The 18,629-nt window shown below is 42.5% G+C and overlaps 1 pseudogene; it reads right to left on the reverse strand.

The window, feature by feature from the left end:
* Positions 1-13,855: 13,855 nt before the first annotated feature.
* Positions 13,856-16,603, reverse strand: LOC129835940 (beta-1,3-galactosyltransferase 1-like; annotated as a pseudogene).
* Between the last annotated feature and the right edge of the window lie 2,026 nt (positions 16,604-18,629).

An 18,629-nucleotide genomic window follows, 5' to 3' on the forward strand; every position in this document is an offset into this window, starting at 1 on the left:
TTGTCAACACACTCGGCATTGGCTTGTGTGTCTGTAAGAGTATGTGTGTGTGTGAGTGAACCCAATTATCTTGAAATCTCAAACTGAGTCACCGAAAGTGCAATGTTGAAAAAATACCTGTCTCAGACTGCTGCCGCTTTGTACCTTGTATATGCTGTATGCCATTGCTCTATTGCGGGGGAAACAATATCAGAAGTCTGTTGTCGGCAGTCAGCAGACCAGGAAGTATAGGAGAACCTTTCTGAGCAGAAGGTCCAAAGGGAGAAACACTAGCATCTCAAGGTCAGGCCTGAGGAAAGGGCTCAGTTTCACTCTCTGGTTCAAAGCCCAGTGGGACCCTCACCAATATGAGACGAAAGAGTCCCACTTCTGACTCTCCCTTTAAATCCCAGTGCATCTCCTGCCTCAGAGTGCATCAGATCACTCTATATTGTTGAAAGGTGTAATTACATTGTCTGGGGGAAACCCGCTAATAGCCAAGCTGCTATTTGAAATTGTACACTGCGTGGTGATAAATTAGGGGGCTCCACCTACTCACTCTTTTGAACCTACTATGAGGTGATATACCACAATGGTACCTAAGTGAGTACACTTTTTTACTGATAGCATTTACAGTTGAGGTCATTTAGTAACAAAGGTATTGTAACAAATATATACATATTCAAAATGTAAGGAAATTCTATCTATGACAAAAGGAGAAGCTTTGCAGATGTGTCTTTGCTTTGGGGTTTGACTTACATGGACCAGAAGCCTCTATTTTTGTAAACAGATAGCTCTGACATGGACCATTGTGATGCATTCTTGGAGCTCACCACAGCAGGGTAAATTGGTAGACTCCATAGACACACCTGCTTATGAAAACAGTCTGGGATCTCCCCTTCATTACCAGGCATGTTCTCACACCACCCAGCTGCCTTGTCAATCATTCTAAGGCCATGCACGTGAACACTGGTCCCTCTCTAATTAACGAGCGAGGGACGTTTAACCTTATCCTTGAATGCCTTTAGACTTAACGAGGTACTAACGACCCTCCATTCATGACTGTGTCGTATGGCGTCTGAGCCCATCCAATTAAAATTGGGCCTCATGTGATGTTGATTGACCAGACACCCCAGTCCTCAACTTCTTTATTCATAAGAATCCTTTATTCATAAGAAGTTGTCCTAATCTTGTCCACATTCTGATTATGCCATGGACAATGAAAGCATTTAAAACATTATTATCCAGCCTTCTAAAATCATTGACAGGTGCCACCATTGACTCAGGGTATCATTATGTGTCTTGAAATAAATAATAAATATTATTTTCAAAGAATATCTCACAAATCATTTACATACAGGGAGGGACCAGGAAATCTGGTCACAATTATTATTATTTTTATTTTATTTAACCTTTATTTTAGGCAAGTCAGTTAAGAACAAATTCTTATTTACAATGATGGCCAAGGAGCAGTGGGTTAATTGCCTTGTTCAGGGACACAATGCGGACACAGTGGACGGATGAGAGACACATTTTAATACCATGTGAAGACGGTCTGAAAATGTGAGCAAAAGAAAGAAGGCATGTCAGCACCAGGTATAAACGGGACTTGTGATCAGCCATGGTGATTTTAAGACAGTGTCTACTATTTATTAATTTGTAACCTGAGCGACTTGCATTACCCACCACTGTAGATTTGTTCTGGCCATGCAGCTCTTCAACAGCACTCAGGACCAGTTGCATGTAGCAGCCAGGTAACAGTAGTAAAAGCTTCCAGTCCTAATCCTCCCCCATGCTCAGATAGAGGCAGACACTGACAAGATAGGACAATAACCAGAGGAACCTCTAACAGAGGTGAGATAGGCTACTGTACGTATGTAAAAGTTTAACTTTAGTCTGTCCCCTCGCCCCGACCCGGGCGCGAACCAGGGACCCTCTGCACACATCAAGAACAGTCACCCACGAAGCATCGTTACCCATCGCTCCACAAAAGCCACAGCCCTTGCAGAGCAAGGGGAACCACTACTTCAAGGTCTCAAAGCGAGTGAGGTCACCGATTGAAACGCTATTAGCGCGCACCACCGCTAACTAGCTAGCCATTTCACATCGGTTACACTCACCCCCCTTTCGACCTCCTCCTTTTCCGCAGCAACCAGTGATCCGGGTCAACAGCATCAATGTAACAGTATAACTTTAGTCCGTCCCCTCGCGCGAACCAGGGACCCTCTGCACACATCAACAACAGTCACCCACGAAGCATCGTTACCCATCGCTCCACAAAAGCCACGGCCCTTGCAGAGCAAGGGGAACCACTACTTCAAGGTCTCAAAGCGAGTGACGTCACCGATTGAAACGCTATTAGCGCGCACCACCGCTAACTAGCTAGCCATTTCACATCGGTTACATGTACATGATGGACGGTATGGAGGAAATACATCTACAGCAGTACAGTAGGCAAGTAATGTATGCAACATAATTACCCACTAATTATGAGACTAAACATGTCATTGATCCCATTTGTTTGATCGTAAATAGGGAGAATACAGTAAAAGTAGAAGTCAGAATTGGGATCAATTCAGAATTTCGCAACCCATGAATTCACATTTGAATTGGACACACCCCACAGGAAGCAGAATTTGAATAGAATTTGCACTAACGGAAATAGAATTTAATTCAAAGCAATTCAAAGAAATTCAGCTGGGACATGAAGTCTCATTCCTTTTAGCATCTGACACTTATTAATGCAGAGAATACACATCATTTCAAATATGACAAAATTAGCTTAGAATATTTCAAGACTGCACTGTAATTTTTTTAACATTTGTATAGTGATGTGAATAATAAATTAACAAATTGAATTTCATTAAATTTGATTGAATTAAATTCTACTTCCTTTTAATTCAAATTCAAATTCAATTCTGCTTACTGTGGTGTGTGGTCAACTCACGAGCAGGAGCTCACTGATTTGACAGCTCCAATGCAGTTACACCTCCGACACCAGCAAACACCCTCTTTGGGGGTGTCGGTTAGCGCGGGTTAACACTTGATCTGATTTAATCTAGGCCTTAAAATGGACCCCAACCCTGGTAGAAGTAAAACAACTTCATTCAATAAGCATTTAATCTATATCACAACACAAATCAGCCCTGCTAAAAAATTGAATAGTAGCTATGATTGTTTGAATGTTAAAAGCCTTCAGATTCTTGTGACTAAGATAATTAAAGGAAGAAACAGAGACAGAGTTAATTCAAACGTGTTATAAAATGAAGATTAAACAAAGAACGCTGGAGACTCCTTGGAAACATAGATGGCTTATCAATACCTTCACAATTCACAATAATTCACAATTACTTGTGAATACTGCAAAGTAAGGAAATCTGTGGTCCAAACTAAATTGATAGGAACAGATGAGCTGCTAAAAAGAAATTTCTTGAACAATGCAGGGTCAGCATGCATGGAGGGCCCTGGTCCCCCTTGGCTCCCCCTCATCCCTTGGTAATTATATTGGGAGAGCCATGCCAACCCGCCACCCAAGAGGGCCACCATCAATATGAAAGGAGAGAGGAAGTTTGGCCAGAGAAATAATGGGTGATTAAATGAGGAAGTAATAGGTTGGAGATACTTAATTAGACAAAGTTGTCTTAATCTAATGGATGGCATAGGGGTGCCCCTCTCTCTCTCACCTCTCGCTCTCTCCGTTCTGATTCATTCTGCCTCTCTGTAATACAATAAGAGCACAGCCAGATTAATCGTCTGTCAGGGAGAGTTCAAACAACCATTACATCTGGGTGCATATGCACAGGAGTGTGCTTTAAAGGGATTGCTTGAAGTGGCCATGGGTGGTCAGTGTGAATGCGTGTGGGTTTGTGTATATGTGTGCGTTTTTCTATACCGAGTGGAAGACACAGATTCCATCTTTCTGAAGTTATACTATTAATAAGAAATTAATACTTTATATAGCTTGATATTCAAAAGGGTGGCGGTCATAGAAAACGTAAAGGATCCCTGCCTTGTAGACCTTTGATGTGACCTTTGTTTGAATGGATTCTGCAAGACGTAGGTATTAAATCTGGTGGAACTGGGACACTGACCACCAAGCATTTCCAGGGGCTACGCTCAAGACTTCACACTTTGCCATCAGCAATGGGGACGTTAACCCGTCTTCAGCAGCAGGCTACGTGAAGAAGAGAACCCCTTAGCAAACAACTTCTATTTCAAAAGGAGATCTGCTGACACAATCAAACCTTTCTTGGGCCTAGAGAAAAGCTTTTTAAAATGGAAGGACAATTGCAACAAAGATAACATTTTGCTCTCAGGCAACATTCCTGAGAGTCTCCGATGGAGTCAATCATACTTCCATTCAATGCATTCTTTCCTTTTTTCGGTTGCTTGAGAAAACAAAGACGAACGAGCAGAAGACAGAGAGAGGAGGAGGTAGCGAGGAAAAAAAATTGCACGGTTTTCTGAACTGCCACAAGTTGAGCCTGACAGGGAGCTTTCATCATTGAGGGCAACGTCAGTCAGTATGACTTACATCTTGCATTGGGAGACGTGGGAGCTCCCTGAATGAGAAATATGACTACTATCTGCAAATTTCATTAGCATTGATCCATTTAGGGAGTAAAGAGCGGCGGCTCTGGGGCCTTGAAGCAGCGGCACCATAACCAAGCCCCTGTGACTGTAATGTTTGTCGTCGGAAGGAGACCAAGGTGCAGCGTGGTAGGCGTACATTCTTTTATTTAAATGTTCCACCAAGAAAAAACAATAAACAATACAAAGAACAAAAAGCTTCGTCGTGCAAACTACATGCACTCAAACAAAGAAAAGAGCCCACACTGAAAGAGGGAAAAGGGCTGCCTAAGTATGATCACCAATCAGAGACAATGAAAGACATCTGCCTCTGATTGGGAACCACACTCGGTCCAAACACAAAGAAATAGAGAACATTGAACATTGTGGTGTGGGGGGACTCTCCTACGATGGCTACTTCAGTGTCAGCTGGGGTCCCAAACTGACAATCACAGCAACAATGAACAACAGGGCGCCCCCTGCCCGCTGCCCCCCATCCCTCCAGCTGAGTAATGGACCCTCCTCCTCCTGCTCCACACTCACACAGATGTGCGCACATGCATGCATGAAAATGCACTCTTACATGAACACACACCCATTCTTTTAAATCAATTAAAATGTTTTGCTGATTTCTGGAGACAGTTGACAAAAGACATATTCAAGTACTCCCGAATAGCTGAATGTAAAAAGCAAAAACTATATCAAGTGAAGACAGATGATGACAGAGGAGTGGGATCATACGATGAGAAACCCTTTGAAACCAAACCCTGTAAAAACAATTTGTGATTAGCTGTGTTAAGTTCTTTAAACCCTGTTTCTACCCTGTTTGGGCAGTTATATCTGCTGCAGGAGCAGAGCTGCGAAGTGAACCAGTCTAAATAAGTGTAATTGTCTCTTTCCCCTTTTCATGGAATTCAGTAATAGGATTAAATGCCACCTAGAAGGGCCATTGAACCGTTCAGTGAACTGCTGCGGTACCTTCTGCAACCATAATCATATCAACCAGCAACGCTTCCTGTTCTGACAGAGGCTATTCAAATCAAACCGGTAACTGTCTTTCCGGAATAAGTCAAAAATTACATTCTGATACATGTCTGACTTAACGAGCTGTTTGTGGAGTTTATTTTTTCTGTCTGTAAAAACATTGCTTTGTACATGAACCGAAACGTGTACTCTTACAGCGCAAGAAGTAGTTTCAGACTCATCCCAGAAACATGGTTAGCGTGTACACGATTGGACTGTGTGACAAAAAGCTCTGGTTTCTTTCAGCAAATAGGCCTACATCTAACAGGTTTCTCTCATAACTTAAGTGGTAATGAGCTCAGCTTAGACACAAGCATTCTGAACTTGATATGATAATTGCATAGAGCCATAATAACCCTATTGAATGTTGTAAATTAAACAGGTGATGAATGAGGCATGATGACCTAATAGGACAGATAAACAGTATTCTACTGTAAGGGTATTAGATCTTCTCTTGGTTCTTAGAGAACAGCCAGAGGATACCTTAGGCAACATATATCCAGCAGCACCTCAGTGCCTCCCACCCCCCACGCCACCTCAAGCGTTTGTCTGAGCGATAGCAGATTTTTGACTGGATGCCAATGTCTCCACTGAAGACCACAGACAATTACAACTACAAGGAGTTCAAAAACACATCCTACGCACTCACTCCACTATGATGCAAAGTTCTTTCTACCTTTTTGTTCACCTTCACGCTGCACCATTTAATTGCAATAATTACAAGCAATTACACAATGTATATTCACTCCCCCAGGCTTCAGCATCAGTGGATTTAAAGATTCCTTGAGGAGACATGGAGGTCTTGTCCTTTAATGAACACTACCCCGACAAACCCCTTCTTCTTCTTCTTCTTCTTCTTCTTCTTCTTCTTCTTCTTCTTCTTCTTCTTCTTCTTCTTCGTCTTCGTCTTCGTCTTCGTCTTTGTCTTTGTCTTTGTCTTCGTCTTTGCGGGCACATCATTTCCAATATGCACATTTATTTGACGTGTTGTTGTAATAGATTGTATTAGATTGTAAATCTAATACAAACTTTACCAGTAAGCAATTTAGATGGAAGTTCAGTTGTGTGAAAATCCAAGAGTACAGTAGATTGTTTTTCAGGTTCAGTCAAAGTCTAACCTTTGACCCCCTATCAAAACAACTATCAATGATTCAAATGAGCTGCTAAATCACTTGATATAATCTAAACCATTATAAATTGTCTACTGACTTTATCTAATTAGTTTGTTTGTATTAGCAGTGGTTTAAACAAACACCAATTACCTGGCTAATGACCTGACTGTTAGAGAGCTGCCTGTGATTGCTCTCTCCAGCTCAGTTGATTGACTCCTCTCACAGCCAGAACCACTAAGCAGCTTCTACTGAGCTGTGTTGGGCAGACAGTTGCGAATCAGTCTAGTCGTGATCAAATGTTGACACAACAAAGCAGCAATTAGCAGGCGATGAAAGGCTTATTTTCATTCATTGTCACTATGGGTGTTTAATGTGTTTGTAACAGATAGAGGATGTTTAGTTGATGAATAAAACGTTTGTGCTCAAACCAAATATTTTTAGTGCTTGGCTAATATGTGTGCATCAACAAAAGGAAAATGTATGTTCCCTTTTCGTAAGCCAGTAATAGGAACATGAGGTATTGTAATGTACTGAGAATCCTTCTCATAACAAGAGAAAGAACGCAAAGGATTCTCTCCCCGGTGTAAATCTCCTGTGTTACCCTCTAACGATTTGTCCTTACCTGTCCCTATTGCAGAAGACACATACTTAGTCTATGGCATGTATTTTGAAAACAGGACTAGTTCAGCGTGCTATGCACACGGTGCTATTTACTCAATAGTGCTCCGAAACCACGGAATTTGTAGGCACATGCACAGTCATCATCAGGTCGAAACAACGGCAAATGCCTAGTAAGGACAAAGTACATGTACGTGCATATGGTTTTTCAAGAGCCCTGTTTATACCTGTAGGCTTGTGCTAACATGTGTCCATTGTCCTGATATTGTCCACATTACTTTTGTGCCCAAATGATCAGACATGCATCTACACATTGTAAGAAAATGTGTCTCTTATCTGTCCACTGTGCCCGCATTGTGACCAGATTTCCTGGTCCCTCCCTGTATGCAAATGATTTGACATATTCTTTCAAAAATAATATGTATTTGTTTAAAACACATCATGATGCCATAAGTCAATGGTTCCACCTGTCAATGAATTTAGAGGTGGGATAATAATGATTTAAATGATTTCTCTGTCTAGATCCGTCTACACTTGTAAGATTTTCAGACTCAATGCGTGTCTGACTACCTCCTGATGTCACAATGAGTCTACACCGGTCCAAGAATGTGTGCACAATCAGAATGTGGACAAGTTCAGGACAAATGACGCATGTTAGCAACAGTTATCAACAGGGCTATGGACAAGGTTGGTTCTCATCAGGTAAATTGAGCTGGAGCTACCTATAGCCAGTAGCCTGATAACTCACACTAACTTCTTCCTCTGTCGTTTGCTACATACTTTAGTCTGAGACTTCCATCATTGAAGTCGTTTGTGGTGACGAGGGGCACGATGGGCGTTATACAAAACAAAGTCATCAGCGATTGGATTGTCTCTAACCAATCAGAGTATCAAAGCCTATGACAAAATTTCAAAGATGGCCCCGAATGGGTTCGCATTCAGTGAAGGGTCAGGGAGGTACTCAGATGCAGACTCATTGCGGAAAATAAACTAACGTCTGTGGGCATGGCGTAGCGTTTGGCCGGAGCAAGGAGTCTGAGTAGCCAGGCAACAGAGCCAGGCTCCTGCACCTTGAATTAAAGGGAGAGCCAGGCAGAGTTGAGACCCAGCACCGTATGGATCCAAAGACAAAAGTAGGATAAAAGTAGGATAAATCAAGGTTAGGGTTAGGGTTAGGGTTAGGGTTAGGGTTGAGCCTGGGTGTGGACATGAAGCAGTTTTGGGGAAGCTACTCTGAAAATATAGTTTTCCAAACTAACAATTACTTCACACTGGAAGAAGCTGAGCTGAAATAAAGCTACCCGTAAGAGAAATTTAGTTTAAAAAAGTACTTCACTACATCAAAACTACAGTACCTCATGAAAAAATGATCATATCTAAATCTGAAATGTCATATAATAAAAAGTTAGGAAACATAACTGCAAGAACATCATTCTGTAGTCAGATGTTATCAGTGTAGTGAGATCTGTGTGACAGCTAGAAAGTGAGTGGGTCGGCTTTGCTGAGTGTTCAGTGAGAGAGAAAAAAAACGGGGGGGAGTTTTTTGCAAAAACAAGTTTGATATATGTACATTTATTTTGTTATGTAGTTGGTAGTTCTAGTAGTTACATGGTAAAAAGCAATGAACTACTGAAAGTCAACCTTATTTGCTCCTGTAAATCACTCTAGATAAGAGCGTCTGTTAAATGACATGATTTAACCCCAGGGTCTCGTGCTTACATGGGCAGAGAACATTACAAAATATACAGGGTTTATGGACTAGAGGTTGTTTTTGGATGGAATTTTAGGAAACTTCATATGGACTTTCAGATAAACAACCGATGTACTAAAGTCTCAGTACCCATTATAAACAACCTGGCACTGCTGCATGACATGGTTTCTGTAGTTTTCAGGCTAGAGGTGCATTGCCATCAGCTCTTTTTTCTTAGCAATATGCAATTAGTGAAGGGGTCAAAGGTTAAACTAAATATAAGCCTGAGCCTTACTAGTCACTCAACAGATCCTTCCAATCCCCTGGATTACAGAATGGAAAATCACTGATGATGGATTTGACCCCCCCCCCCCACACACACTCTTCGTCCTCCCTCGCTCCCCCCACCCCCCTCTTGGTCCCCCCTCTCCTCAGGGACCAGACTACTGCTGTGTCATGTCTTCTGTTGTGTCTCCGTGTCTCCATCTCTCCTCTCTTCTCCTCTCCTCTGTGTAAAACACAAACATACGTCCATTTCCCGTCACTCTGCTGGGTATTATGCAACGACGGAGTGCCACAGTTCAGGCCAAACGATTACCTGGTGCTGAAAGGTGCTCAACAACTGCATTGTAGTTGACGAAACAAACACTGTCCCTGCAAATTCCAACATGAAAACTCACTGTGCCACATACCAGGCTCACAAACATGAAAGGCCATATAGTTTGATCACCATAGAGTGTATCTTGAGTTCAGCAACACACCTTCCCTCCCTTTAAGTCTTTGTAATACCTGACATAGTTCACTCAGGGGTCTTGATCTGTGGATGAAACTAGGCAGTGAACCTGTGTCCAGTGAACCTGGGTCCCCAAACATTAAGTGTGTTATAGGTCAAGTCCCACGCAGGGTGTACTAATAAGAAAGGCCCCATGAGCAGAGCAGACTACAGAGAGCCAGAAAGTCCTGCCTGTCAATTAGAATCTCCCTTCGACTGTTCCGCACCAGTAATCTCCTGCGTTAATATAGAGTGGCTGGGTTCTGGGGCCTCGTAACCGTAGAAACGTGTCCCAGGGACTGCTTAAGGCGCTGCTTGGGTCCTTAGCATCAGGAGATGGTGCAAGATGTCTAATGGGGCGGCTTCTGAGGTGTTTGGGACCTAATGTTCAAGGAGGAGGCCCCACTACAGGGCTGGGGCCATGCCCTATATACCTGGGTCATGGGGTGGAATTAAAAGTGGGGAAAGGGGGAATACCATAGAAGAACGGTTAGGAGGAAAGGGCTAGACAGAAGAAGGTAGAGGAGGGTATGAGTATGAAAGCAAATCTGACATCAAACAGACCACATCATGAGAGTATGAACTTAAGTTGTGTGGGTATGTGACCAGTGATGTGCATTTTGATGACTCATTATAACAGGGCTTGCACATTGAACAAAAAGTACAACAAAATATGATTATAAAAATAATAAGATTTAGTGAGGTAATTGCATATTAATTCCTCAGAAGGATTTTTGTGTTATCCTCCTGTTGAGAGAACACTTGAACTGATGATCTTCCTCACATATGTTTTATAACTTTTATTATGGCAATGTAACTATTTATAGTAGAATAAGTAATCTGACGGCATTATTAAAATAAGTAACTAAAACGGAATACTGCAGCACAAATGTTTTAATAGAGCACATAGTACAGGTCTTATAAATTAAAACGTAGAACTCAGTGTGTGTTTGAGCTTCTCAAACGAATCTCCAAAGTAAGTTTATTGTCTGAACCAGTGTTCATTATTCATAAGACAGGGAGCTAAGCCTCCAAAGTGTCCCAATCCTCAGAGTGATCACTTTCAAAAGAGAAAATAGAAGGAAGAAACCCCCTAACAGGAGCAAGGATAAACAATGGGGAAGAGAGAGCGAGATAAAGCAAGCAAAAGAGATAGAAAGAGAGAGTGAAAGAAAGAAAGTGACAGAGAGAGAAAAAGAGAGTGAAAGAAAGAGAGAGAGAGAGAGTGAAAGAAATCGAGAGAGAAAAAGAGAGAGCGAAAGAAAGAAAGAGAGAGCGAAAGAAAGAGAACGAGAGAAAGAAAGAGAGAGCGAAAGAAAGAGAACGAGAGAAAGAAAGAGAGAGCGAAAGAAAAAAATAGAAAGATAGAAAGAGAGAGCCGAAAGAGATTCTGGGTTGAGGGACACACAGATACTGCTATCGTTTCCACTAGATACACCCTCATCAATGCTGCACCCCTCACTGCAACCCCTACAAGATGCATACAACCCCTACAAGATGCATACAACCCCTACAAGATGCATACAACCCCTACAAGATGCATACAAGCCCTACAAGATGCATACAACCCCTACAAGATGCATACAACCCCTACAAGATGCATACAAGCCCTACAAGATGCATACAAGCCCTACAAGATGCATACAAGCCCTACAAGATGCATACAACCCCTACAAGATGCATACAAGCCCTACAAGATGCATACAACCCCTACAAGATGCATACAACCCCTACAAGATGCATACAACCCCTACAAGATGCATACAACCCCTACAAGATGCATACAACCCCTACAAGATGCATACAACCCCTACAAGATGCATACAACCCCTACAAGATGCATACAAGCCCTACAAGATGCATACAACCCCTACAAGATGCATACAACCCCTACAAGATGCATACAACCCCTACAAGATGCATACAACCCCTACAAGATGCATACAACCCCTACAAGATGCATACAACCCCTACAAGATGCATACAACCCCTACAAGATGCATACAACCCCTACAAGATGCATACAACCCCTACAATATGCATACAAGCCCTACAAGATGCATACAAGCCCTACAAGATGCATACAACCCCTACAAGATGCATACAACCCCTACAAGATGCATACAACCCCTACAAGATGCATACAACCCCTACAAGATGCATACAAGCCCTACAAGATGCATACAACCCCTACAAGATGCATACAACCCCTACAAGATGCATACAACCCCTACAAGATGCATACAAGCCCTACAAGATGCATACAACCCCTACAAGATGCATACAAGCCCTACAAGATGCATACAACCCCTACAAGATGCATACAAGCCCTACAAGATGCATACAACCCCTACAAGATGCATACAAGCCCTACAAGATGCATACAACCCCTACAAGATGCATACAACCCCTACAAGATGCATACAACCCCTACAAGATGCATACAACCCCTACAAGATGCATACAACCCCTACAAGATGCATACAACCCCTACAAGATGCATACAACCCCTACAAGATGCATACAACCCCTACAAGATGCATACAACCCCTACAAGATGCATACAACCCCTACAAGATGCATACAAGCCGTTATTGATCAATGTAGAAAGAAGTAAAAACTCTTCCCACTGTCTCTGACAACGCTCTGCAAAAGCCACCCTTTACCACAGAAGCGTCTGTGGGTTGATTTGCGACTGTGGGGCCTGTGTGTTTGCCTTGTTAAACATTGACACCCAGACCTGCTTTCTGCCCCCCTCCCCCCCACACACAACCTGCCTGGGAGGCAGACAGTGTGGGAGAGTGTGTAAATCACTGAGCTGAATAGGGAAAGGTCTGGCTGTGACACGTCGCAGCAGCTCTGGGCGCAGGTCTCTCCACTGACCACAATAACTCCCACCGTTAACAGTTCACATACTAAGTACTCACTAACACAGCATAGACTAGATTGGTATTCCCTATCCTGTAATTGAGCTATTGTTGGGGCAAGGGCATAGCCTTTGTGCAGCTTTCACACATTGTGGACCTGTATGACTGAGTGATCTTTTTGCTGTATGTGATTAAATGTTTTTCATTAACAATAGATGTCAGGTAAACATGATACCAGTTTCAAACATTTAGTTTTAAGGCAAGGTTATTTTCATAACTGCAATCAATTCTCAGCACATTCTCCATTCAGATTCTCTTAATTCTTTAAGTTGTATAAAATGACTTCTTACTTTAGTAACCATGAAACCATGTGTTAATTAAAACAAAAAGCAAAAGAGGTGATCAGCCCAGGAGGCAGAACCCATTTTATTTCCACTTTCCATGGGCCTCTTCTCAATTGGATTTCGTGACTCCTTGCGACCTTCTTCCAACCTCTCATCGCTTCCTTTTGAAAAATGTGTGAAGTGGTGAAAAGAAATGTAGGACTGGCAACAGTAGGGTTGGCAACAGTAGGGTTAGCAACAGTAGGGTTAGAAACAGGAGGAGTTTATTTTGTAAAAAAAATGTGTTCGGAGAATTTAATGAGCCGGCGGTGATCCATCGGCTCATTAAGTTCTTCTGATCTAATAATAAGCTCAGTCAGACCCTTATGAACACTGACTGCAGCAGTAATTGTATGTGAGTGCGTCTCAAGTTTGGGGTCAACTGAATTTCATGTTTATTAATGGCAGACGTGCATAAAGATGGCGGCCTCTATACACATACCACAAATGCCTCATTTGCTAAGTTTACTGAATTGTAGCTTGTTCTCTGTATTTTTGTATCTGTATTAGAACAGTATACATGATCACAATTCTAGCTCCAAGCAGCAAATTGAAAAAACTAAAATTAGATTTAACATGAACTTTAACTCGGGTCATTCAATCAAAATAATACATCTCTTGGCATAACCAAGGCATACAAAAGAGATGCTACCTCTCAACACAAACGTCAGCTTCCGGGTCACCTGTACCTTCCCATCACATTTCTCAAAATGTAATGCAATTAACAAGCTCTCAATTAGGAGCACATTGGTCAGCATACACACTCTGACCAGTGACCGCTCAGGCTGGCGTACTGTAGCTGCAGTGATTATAAGCGGTGAGGGAAACCTGGACGAGGTGGTTTAATTTGTCTGTATGTCCAGTGACTGCTGATCCAGGACGCTTGTGATGACAGAGCTGTAGAAACAGTGGTTCTGGGTGCCTGTAACCTCCTGAAAGAGGGCACCACTGGGGTCAGTTGGTGGGACGCACAGGTGCTTCATTCACTGTCCCATATAGACATCCTCTAAGAAGAGGGCTTGAAAATGCTTGGACGCCTCCACAAGCTTCCTGGGGAGGTCCATGGAGAAGACATAGCTGTGGCCCACAGTATTAGTTGCTTATAAGGCAGAAGAGGCTAGTGGGAGGAGTTAAAGGAGGACGGGCTCATTGTAATGAAACGGTATCAAACTTAGTGCCAGTAACCAAAAATTTGCTGGATCGAATCCCCTAGCTGACAAGGTAAAAATCTGTCATTCTGACCCTGAGTAAGGCAGTTAACCCCCAACAACAACTTCTCCCCAGGGGCCGATGACGTGGTCGTGGATTAAGGCAGCCTCCCGCACCTCTCTGATTCAGAGGGTTAAATGCGGAAGACACATTTCAGTTGAAGGCATTCAGTTGTACAACTGACTAGGTATCCCCCTTTCTCTTTCCTTTGTTTGACTGTTCCATTTATTCCAGTCCAGCCATTACAAAACCTGTCCTCCTATAGCTCCTCCCACCAGCCTCCTGTGGTACACAGTCTCAGGAAACTCCTCCTTGGGAATGTATTATTTGGAGTTGAGATCTCTTATAACAGGGTTTGAATAGATCCCCTGTCCAGTTACTTAGTTCAACTTTGAAGCGTTAAGCAGCATGTTGATCAGGTTGTGCACCTTGAGGAACACATCGGCGTCGATCTTCAAGGCACAGGAGGCGTTGAGGCAGCGAGAGCTCAGCCACTCCAGCATCACCATGGTCAAGTTTTTGTAGCAGTCCTTGAGATCACTCTGCAGCAGATCCTAGTGCTCTTTGCTCTCTTGCAGCACTTTCTCCTGGAGGAAGAACAGACCCACCTCTTTCCCCAGTACCTGTCTAGCACTACCTTAAGTATTGCGGGCACTGTCACGAGCCACCCTGTCGTAGGGCGCCACTGGTATTGCGGGCGCCACTGGTATTATCAGAATCAGGAAGGGGTTCTGCTCAAGGCATTTCTCTGGCTCATCCAGGATGAAGTGGTAGTCATGTGGTTTTTCTACATGGTACAATCCTGGGGACACATACTGGGCTGGAGTGGTCAGTACTGCCTTGATTTCTGTGGTCAGGTTAGTGATTATGGTCAGTGCTGTCATTATGGTTCTGGTTTCGTTATTTTTTTGAGTTTCTGAATTGAGGTTTCTGACTTGTTGAAATGCTGAGTGGAGTCGGTTACACTGTTGAAGTAGCCCATTCTGCAGAGAGATTGGTGTAGATGATGATAATCACTGTGGAGGAGTATGAGGAAATAGTTGTGGGAGCGGGACACCCGACGGTATCTCCCACCTTCTGGCATCTCCTGACTGGGAGGAGAGCAGGAGAGAGGGCTTAATGGATTATTGCTTTTTAGGAAGAGACTCAACGAGTGACACTGAGATTTTACACTTTTAAAATGTATGTCAGACAAAAAACAATGATTGAGAAGTTAAACAAACCATACAACTGTGCACAAGGATTAGCTTTAACAATTTCCACAGAGAATTTAACAAAAACACATTTACTTAAAGAACAGTGCATCTGCAAAGTTTGGTAACAGAATGATAGCACAAACAGTCATTCTGTTACCACATTATAAATCTGCACTCTTCTTTAAGTTAATGTGTTTTTGTAAAATGATCAGTGGAAATTGTTAAAAGTAGTCATTGTGCATAGAATTGTATAGTTTGTTTAACTTTGCAGCCATTGTTTTTTGTTTGGCACACATTTTAAAGTGAATAATCTGAGTCTGTCACTCTGTTATTGTGGAATTGCCCTCCTGTTTTGTGCTGAACCACCAATGACCTCTTAATCGCTACCTCAGGTGGGCTTTTCACAGGTAATGGGTTTCACATAGTGACATATTAATACTATAATTAACATGCAAGCAAAGGGAAATAAAATGTTAATAAAAGCAACAAATGCACCTGTCACACGTTGACCTTAGTCACACGTACTGTGGAAAGACTATATCACACATTGATGATGGCCTAATTAGATGTGCTATAAAAGGATAAATGATTAGGTACTAAGCTAATGGCTAACAAATGCAGTGGTAGGTGGAACACATGGCAACAAAATCACACTAACATAGGAAATACTTACAGTAGGTAAAGGTCAAGATTGAAGGACTATAAATGACATGTCAAACATTTCTACAAACACTACACATTCACTAGGCATGCTTCCAGTCCATTAGGTAGCCACACTGGTAAACTGCTCCCTCTACACTGGTTTCCCTCCTCTTCTTAAACCTAGCAGTCACAGCATTGTGGCTCCCCCTTAATGCTTGCCATTTGCTCTAAGAGTTCATCTCGCTTTCTTTGGAAATAGGCATACAGTCGGCTTGAGTTGGCTGCTTTAACCTTGCCTTTGCTCTAGAAATCTCAGGGCTATAAACATTATTGGATACAGTATCAGCTTTGTCAGAAAATATCATAGGTTATTGTATACAGAGTGAGTGAAGCCCTGTACAACGGCTCTTAAAACCACATCAGCGTCCCTTTGAGGTCACCTGGGATCTGCCAACACAGGCCAGATAAGTTTTCCTTCTCTTCTACGGAAATACACTGATGGGTACTGGAGAAGACAAACACTTTGTTGAGCTGTATGTCCATGTTAGATTGAGTGGAATGATATGCATACCCTACATGCATACAAACACACTAAAACATACGCACTATACACACACATACACATGAATTTGGTGTTGTAGATATGTGGTAGGAGAGTAGGTGCCTGAGTGCACACACTTAATGTGTTGTGAAATCTGTTGTGAATCTATTGTAATGTTTTAAAAATTGTATAACTGCCTTAATTTTGCTGGACCCCAGGAAGAGTAGCTGCTGCCTTGGCATCCATAATACATGGGGATCCATTATAAATACAAAATACAAATACATTAATGTGATCATTATTTGTAATGGTAAATCTAATCATGTAATCTTTCTCTATTTTCACCAGAGGCTTCTTTACCCTTACAGATACCCAACTCTAACCATTTGTTGCTTAGTAGCAAACACATACGTGTTAGATACTAAGCAACAAATGGAGCTTGGTATGGTACAGAAGCCAAACCATTCCTTCTCCTGCCTAGTGCTCTTTTTCCATAGATGCGTAATTCACTATTTGTCGGCTTTGGGGTGAAAAGTTCCCAGACTTTGTTTGGCTTGGAACAGAGCCTGCTAATCACTTTTTACCGTAAAGAGGATGTGAGAGAAAGAGGGAGAAAAAGAGAGAGAGAAAATGAGAGAGAGAGAGAGAGAATACGCCTTGAGACTGAAGGAGAGGGTCAGGAGGAGCTGACATTTGTCAGAGGTGGCTGAAATATAAACCCCGGTGCCGGACCCCACCACACAGAATTTAAGGAAAGTCATGAGGCCTCGGTCAGTCCATGATGTCTCTGACAGATGTTTGGAGCTCCATGTCTACCTTCAGGAGCCCTTTTAACCCTCAGCCATCAACAGAGTGAGGACAGACACACAAATGGGGCCTAAAAGTTACATTTCACCTCTTTTCCCTCTTGCAGAAATCTTTTTTGCTCTGGAGTTCAAGAAGACTCAAGAAGACGTGAGAATCCAGGACCCAGCCACGCCCAGAGTGCAACTGTGAGGAGAGTATTATTTGATGCACACTCCACAACAGCAGCTGTAATTAAACTGGTGTCATACTCTATCCATTACCTCACAGTGAATTAAAATGGATGAAAAGTTCAATGTTTTTTCTGCCCAGATCTGATATGAGTGTGGCTATTTGGGTAACAGCAACTTTCCAAACCACAACAAAAGTAGTTTGCCACCTTGTAGATGCATGTCCAATATTTATCCGGTTGGTTTCTTGACTAGTCTAGTAAATGCAGTTCAACTCTCAGTAGGGGTGCCAGAGTTTTGTGTATGGTGGCCTCTAGTGGTTAAAAATTAAGAGTTAACTCTGACCATCAACGTACTTCGTAAAGACAAGTGAAAACACATTTTTCCTAATCATTAGTATTTTTCTGTTGCAGCCTCGCCCAAATGTTGCACTAGCAACAGGTATTTAAAAAATGAATACTGTAGTAGTGGGTTGACTGCCACACCCTTACGTCAGGCTCATGTTGCTGACGGAATATAAATTGATCAGGGTTTATTAAGCTTCAACCAAAAACAGACCGTGGTCATCAGACCGTGCCCCTGTTTTGAGCATAATTATACCTTAGTGCCACTTAAAATGATGTACAAACGTGTAACCTCCTTCCTCTTATTTACCTTTTCTACCTCATTGGTTTGTCCCAGACGTTCTCCTGTTCTTTCTTTCTCACTTTCTCCCTCTCTGTCTCCTATCTCCTTCAGTTGCTCTCTCATGCATTCTATTGGTCTCTTGAACTCTTTCCCTCTCTGTCTCCTATCTCCTTCAGTTGCTCTCTCATGCATTATATTGGTCTCTTGAACTCTTTCCCTCTCTGTCTCCTATCTCCTTCAGTCGCTCTCTCATACGTTCTACTGGTCTCTTGAACTCTTTCCCTCTCTCTCTCTCTGTATTCTCATTAATGGCTCTATTGAGGGGAGCCCCCGCCTCCCCTCCCCTATTACCCCCTTTTTCACCGAAGCACAACGCTGACTCATCTGCCGCGCAGTGCAGTTCGTGCACAAGATGAGATGAATACAG

This window comes from Salvelinus fontinalis, chromosome 37 (genome assembly GCF_029448725.1).
Source record: "Salvelinus fontinalis isolate EN_2023a chromosome 37, ASM2944872v1, whole genome shotgun sequence".
NCBI classification, from domain to species: domain Eukaryota; kingdom Metazoa; phylum Chordata; class Actinopteri; order Salmoniformes; family Salmonidae; genus Salvelinus; species Salvelinus fontinalis.